The sequence below is a fragment of the Meleagris gallopavo genome, chromosome 3 (genome assembly GCF_000146605.3).
Source record: "Meleagris gallopavo isolate NT-WF06-2002-E0010 breed Aviagen turkey brand Nicholas breeding stock chromosome 3, Turkey_5.1, whole genome shotgun sequence".
NCBI lineage: Eukaryota > Metazoa > Chordata > Aves > Galliformes > Phasianidae > Meleagris > Meleagris gallopavo.
The window spans coordinates 69863487-69870625 of NC_015013.2; positions in this window are offsets into that span (position 1 = coordinate 69863487).

The window sequence follows — 7139 nt, forward strand, 5'->3', positions numbered from 1 at the left end:
GTGAATGCTACAGTTGTGTGGTTTTAAAACATAAGAATAGCATTGCACATGAAGTTTGTCCTACCTTTCATCTCATAACTTGTTTTCTCAGGAGAGCAATGAAACTCTAGTTCTTATTTCTCCTTTATTTTATCTTCATCACTCAATCTGTACATATATCCAGGGTTTTCCCATGCCAGACTCTGAACCTGGCTATATACACCAACTGTGGAATGAGAGGTTGGAGAGCAGCCGTATAAGAATGGAATCTGGGGGTTCTGGCTGACAGCAAGCTAAACATGGGTCAGCAGTGTGCCCTGGCAGCCACAAGGGCCAACTGTACTCTGGGATGCACCAGGCCCAGCACTGACAGTGGCTGAGAGAAGGGTTGTCCCACTCTGTGCTGTGCGGCCTCACCTCAAACGCTGGATTTGGGTGCCACAATATCCAAAGGACATAAAGCTATTAGCACCTACAGGAGGGCTACATTGTAAGTGAAAGGTCTAGAGGGAAAGATGTTTGGGGAGTGGCTGAGGTCCCTTTGTTTGTTCAGCCCAGACAAGAGCAGGCTGAGGGGAGGCCTCACAGAATCACCAAGGTTGGAAAAGACCTCCAAGATGATCCAGTCCAGCCGTCCATCTATTACCAATATTTCCCCACTAAACTATCTTCTTTAGTACAACATCTAAACATTGCTTGAACACCTCCAGGGACAGTGACTCCACCACCTCCCTGGGCAGCCCATTCCAGCGCCTAACAACTCTTTCAGAGAATAAATTTTTCCTAACATCCAACCTGAATCTCCCCTGGCACAACTGGAGACCATTTCTTCTCATCCTATCACTACTCAGGAGAAGAGGCCGACCCCCACCATGCCACAGCCTCCCTTCAGGCTGCTGTAGGGTGATAAGGTCCCCCTGAGCCTCCTCTTCTCCAGACTGAACAATCCCAGTTCTTTCAGCTGCTCTCACAGCTTCATTGCCCTTCTCTGGACACACTCCAGGGCCTTGATGTCTTTCTTGCAATGAGGGGCCCAGAACTAGACACAGTGCTCAAGCGTGCAGCCTCACCAGTGCTGAGTACAGAGGGTTGATCACCTGCCTGCTCCTGCTGGCAACACAATTTCTGACACAAGCCAGGATGCCATTGGCCTTCTTGGCCACCTGGGCACACTGCTGGCTCCTGTATAGCTGAAGGCTGACCAGCACCCCCATGTCTGTTTCTTCCAAACAGTCTTCCAGCCACTCTGCCTTAAGCCTGTCACATTGTCTTGGGTTGTTGTGGTCAAACTGCAGGACCCAGCATTTGGTCTTGTTGAATTTCATCCCATTGGCTTCAGCCCAACAATACAGCAATCCAGCCTATCCAGATACTAAAAGCATTTATACTAAGTCTAAACTTTTTCTTAAGTATTTGCATACATCATCGTGAGTACATTGTCCATATACAGTTGTGAATAGCCAAGGTACCTTCTGTATATTTTTATTTGTCTTTCTTACTTCTGGAAAATTAAACTTTATTTTCCTGATGCATAAAAAATATTGAAATCAGGGTGCATTATCTACTTCCAATCCCCCTCATGTAGGAAGGGTTGCCAACTATGAGAACAGACTGCCCAGGGCCCCATTCAACCTGGCCTTGAACGCCTCCAGAGATGGGGCATCCATAGCTTTTCTGAGTAACCTGTGCCAGTACCTCAACACCTTCTGAGTAAAGAATTTTCCCCTATCTATCTAAATCTCTTTTCTTTTAGTTTAAAGCAATTCCCCCTTATCACTACCAGACCATGTAAAAAGTTGGTCCCCCTCCTGTTTATAAGTTCCCTTCAAGTACTGGGAGGTGAAAGTGATGTAAGAAAGTACATTCAGTATCTGTGTGAGTGGGCATTGAAGACACTCCCTAAGAATCTTCTCTTGTAATTATTTATATTATTTAACAAGAGCTTTAGAATTATTATTGCAAAATCTCTGAATCTGTAGTACTAGATCTGTCTAGTTGCTGTTCTCTAGCTGATAAGTTTTGTAAATATTCCTTTCTAGCTGGTTGAGTTTTGTAAATATTCCTTTTTTTTCTGCAGGATACATTTTGGTATATTAAGAGTGGCAGCCAAGTATCTATGCGAAGTGCTATAGTTCTGCAATTCTCAAAAGCTCTAAAAATAAAAGTGAAAGTCAGCTGAGGGGATAAATAAAGTCCAAATTTTTGCAAATACAGAATTAGGAAATAACAACATCTTCATTTTCTAAACCAGGATCTCACAAGAAATACAGAAGTGTTATTTTAGGAATAGGCATTTAATGTAATAGATGATGATTTCACTGAAAAACATGAAAAACAAGTGGGCTACCAAAATATCTCATGATTAGCAACATAGAAGGCCAGAGCTAAAGTCAAAGGAAATGAGTGGAATTAGTTTGATGTGACCATGGTTTTTAAACAGGAGAGCTCAGCATTAAAGCAAATAATCATGAATCCGTCCTCCTCTAGCAGAGAGAATAAATGAGAACTAAGTGGTTCATGCTACAATTCAATTAAAAAAACACAGCAGAAATGATGAGGAGTGGTTATCCAAAATGTGCTGCATGTCGAGTGAGAAAACTGAATACACTTCAGCATACAAACAGAACAAAGATGAATTCAGCAGTATGTTTACTCAGCGCTCAAAAATGTTTATTTCACAGAGCCAAAACCAACAGTGGGCCACACCTCTCAGAGGGAGGGCAGAGTTTGAATTGGGGGGAAAAAATGCAAAGCAATAAAAAAAACACCACCAAACCAAAACAATAAAATCTGGGGCTGTTTGAGAACACTCTCGTTTACATGCAGAGATCACAATGAAGAAAGGAATATGCACTGGTTTAAAGTTGTAATAAATCTTTCCTCTTTATCGAGTAGAAGAGTAATTTAGAAACAGAAGAGAGGCCAGTCTGCTGGTGACTGCCATAAATTCAATGCCAGGCTTCTGAACCAGACACCTTACTCAGTTAGATGTGCACCTACAACACACAACTAGAGTAGAATATCAGAACATGGTAGTAATGATGCCGTATGTATTTGAACCAAAACGTCTTTGTTGGGATGACGGTACCTTCTTGCGCTCTTGCCCACACCATACCAATAAATAAGGAGAGCTGCAACCTTTCTCCTGCTGTTCTGGGAGCCAGGTCCGATCTGATCCCGAGTGCGCGGGGGCTTGGAAGCTGAATTCAGAATTCGCAGTGGCGTTCCATTTCCTTCCACAAGAGGGGGATCGCCTTTGCTCGATGCTCCCAAGAAAGCGAGAGCGTGGTTTTGAGACGGGCTCAAAGCAGCGGCGTAGAGTATCGTGTGCTTTCCTGCCCACAGCAGCGGTGCTGAGAAAGGCAGGCTTAGCTCCAGCAAAGCGTCAGCCACGCGCTCTGGATCACGTTGTGCAACAGCGGGCTGCAATGTCAAGTGAAGATGGGGTCAAAGTTCAAACATTCCCACCTCCTTACAAGTTTGCCTTCCTGCCTTTCTCCAAAGACAGATTTTCAAATGCTGGCTATTTCTGATCTATAATAGCGCATATAAGTCCCTGAATCAAAAAGATGATGAGCAATGAGCATCCTTTTCAGAACTTAACACGTTAAATACAAACAATAAAGCTAATATATAGTATTTATTTCATGGAAATGAAGAAAAAAAAAGTTCTGTTTGAATGTAGGACCCATTCTCTGACCTCAGATTTCTTTTTCTTTTTTTTTTTCTTCCTTTTTGTTCAGATAAAATGTGAAACCTCTCAGTCTCTCTGATTTTCCTCCATTCCTTCCTTCCTTCCCTCCTTCCTTCCTTCCTTCCTTCCTTCCTTCCTTCCTTCCTTCCTTCCTTCCTTCCTTCCTTCCTTCCTTCGTTTGTTTTTTGTTGTTGTTGTTGTTGTTTTGTTTTTTTGTTTGTTTGATTTTTTGTAGTGAAGACCAGTTTATAAAGACACCCTTTGGAAGACACCACACTTAGGTCAAATCAGTGGCCTGTAGACCTGCCAATGTGATGTCAGTTCATGGCCAGCCATGGCCTTTGTTCTGTACATTTCTCTTGTTTTCCATATCACTACTGAATCAATTTTTTCATCTAGTAGAACGCCACGTCATCCTTGCCTTCTTACTCAGCTGTGGACAAGTGTATGATACCTGCCTCCTGCCAGTAATTCTGTTTATATTTTAAGGTTCTCTGAATTGGCTTCTGCCAGTAATGGTTGCAAGAGAATAACATGTGCAAGCAAAGCAATATCTCTCTAAGCAGTTGCCAGCAAAATGTGGCAGGTGGCAAGGGTTACTGGTGCTTCATATTCTTTTCTTCATTGTGCTTATCTCTCTCTCAGGCAGAGCATCTGTATTAGTAGCTTTGTGACAAATATGAATGGCAGAGATGCACATTGGTTGGCCTGCTGACTTCATGTATCTCAGTTATTCTTCCCCCAGATGCTGAAGTAGTAGCTTGACACTCCTCCCATTTTCTATTCAAGCTCTGATTTGTGTGCAGTTTTGGAACCCTGTAAGGTTTATTGCTAGATGTTGCTAACAGAATGACAGCACTTGTGTCATTTATGGCAGTGGCACCTTATACTGTGACGCTGAATGAGCTTTTCCTTTTCCTCCTCCTATGGAACACATTAGATGTGGGCTTGCACAGATCTGAGGAGGAACTCAAAGACGCTGCAGCAATTCCATTTGGCCCAAAGTGTGCCTCCTAACCTTCTGCTTGACCTCATCTCCTATGGAAATAGCAAACTTCACGTTGGCTCTATTTAGCAGGAAATGCCAGTGATAGAGATAGGTCACTAAGGTGTTTCTGCTTTTCTGGGACAGTATAGATTACCAGATCCAATGTGAGCTTTGGCACAAAAGAAGTCACCTAATTTTTAAGAGCTCGGAGGATTTTTGGAGAGTATTATTATTCAGTAATCTATAAAATAAATAATCTGTGTCAATAAAGATTCAAATTTTCATACATGAAAAGTAACTAGCCTATATCCTACCTCCTTGCTGAGAGCAAGAATGAATGGAGCAACAAATCAGAAGTTCATTCTTGTTCCAGATAAGAAGTTGGCTGTACAACAAACTCTCATAGATCAGGCTGAGATGTTGCTGCAGATCTCCTCTTTGATGTGCATATGGATCAGCAGAATTGAAAAACGGAGAGAAAAATTATCTCTAGAGTAGTAAGAATGAAGATTACTCTGTTAAGCAAGAAACAATTATTTTCTTCTATAAGATGCTACACCAAGATAATCAACTGAGTACCCTGTACACTCACAGCATAGATTTATTTCCACAAATGCAGAGAATCCCAATGAGAAAAGTAGCTGTGATTTATCCCCACTCCTCTGACTTGTGCTCCTACAATTCATCAAGATGAAGTAGGTAAACATTTTGAATGCAGAAAACATTTCCTTTTACAAACGGCTTCACAAGTAATCTAGCTGCTGCCCGTGGGATCAGTCATGTAATAAGTGACTGCCAAAACTTGTTTAAACAGTGGGAGTATGGGACAGAGTAGAGTATCTAGGAAACAACTTTGTTTTGCTTTATTTGAAGCATTTCAGAAACTGACTACATGAAACATCTGGTTTCGTGAGTCATTATAAGAAACAGATTGCCATATTTTTGGATGTAACCTGCAGAGAAAAATAATGCAGAGATTGTTTGAAATCGTGCAGCTATTCCAGCTCTCTTTAGCTGAACATATGCTCACAGTTATAGTATTTTAGCTTAATGGTGAACAGTGAACAGTATTAACTGATTATCACGTATCAATAGAGCAAGGTTTGATCTGACCGATTCAGCGGCTGAAAAGTCAGTGGAGATTTGTAATCAACATTACTTGAGGACTTACTCCGTCTTTCCTTTTATTTTTTTTCTTTAAAAAAGGCAATTTTTCCTAAGCCTTTCTGTTTTCACCCTCTTACTTTCAGATGTGCAGAGCTACTGAAAGAGAATAAACAGCCCAGCAGCCCTCAGAGAGCTCAGACCTGTCTTGCAGGCTGGGTGAGTCTGTCACTTCCCAGTTACTCCCACCACACACCTGCAGTGAATGTGCTGGTGCTGTCCCACACATCAGACATTTCAGAGGGTTGGGCTGAGTTTGTTCAGTTGTATCTGGATTTTTTTAACTGGTAGACTTATTATTCTATTTTTTTTTTTTTCCTAGTCTCAGTATTTCTCCTCATTTCCTAGTAATATGAACTCAGCAGACTTCTCCAGAAAGTCCAACAGCAGTCTAGCTGCTCATCAGAGTGAACTTCCTGAGAATTTCTTCCTCTTTTCCTTCACTTTCTAAGGCATGTTGTGCAGAAGCTAAATGAACATGGCTAGAGATTAACAAACTGTGTACACGTAAAGATACATAATGCAGCACTGAACACTTCTGGTGGTTCCACAAGCATAGTCAGTGCTCAGCTCCCCAAGAAAATGCCAACAAACAATTCCAAGAATCATCTTTGTGGATGATCTGCTGGACTCTCTCTAGGTCTCTATCTTGAACTGAGGAGCCTAGAACGGGATACAGTATTCCAGTAGCACAGGATAAGACATTACTGGACAAATGCTGTCCTCTGGTCTGAAGCATAACTTGGACAGATACTCAACTTGAACAGGAACATCCACAATCTGGCATATATGAAGCTAGGAGCTACAAGATATGGTTTATTAGCTAGTGGTAGTAATGGTGATGGGAGGACTGTTGGACTAGATGATCTTGTAGGTCCTTTCCAACCTTGTGATTCTGTGATTCTATGATACTATGATTCTTTGAATAATCACTCTCTACAACTACCTGAAGGGTGGCTGTGGTGAGGTGGGAGTCAACTTCTTCTCCTGAGTAACTAGCCATAGGACAAGAGAGAATGGCCTCCAGTTGTGCCAGGAGACACTGTTCCTGAAAATGCTCAAGAAACGTTTAGCTGTTGTGCTGAGGGACATGGTTTAGTGGGAAATATTGGTGATAGGTGGAAGGTTGGACTGCTCTTGGAGATCTTTTCCAGTCTTGGTGATTCTATGATTCTATGATGTAAGTAACCTCTGTGTTGATAGACTGGAGGCTGGACAGTGTGGCTGTCCAGGAGGCTGGTGTAGTGTGACCTATGGGTTTGGGTGCTGTAGCTCTTGGAGAGTTAGGAATAATAAAAATAAAAAGAAAGAAAG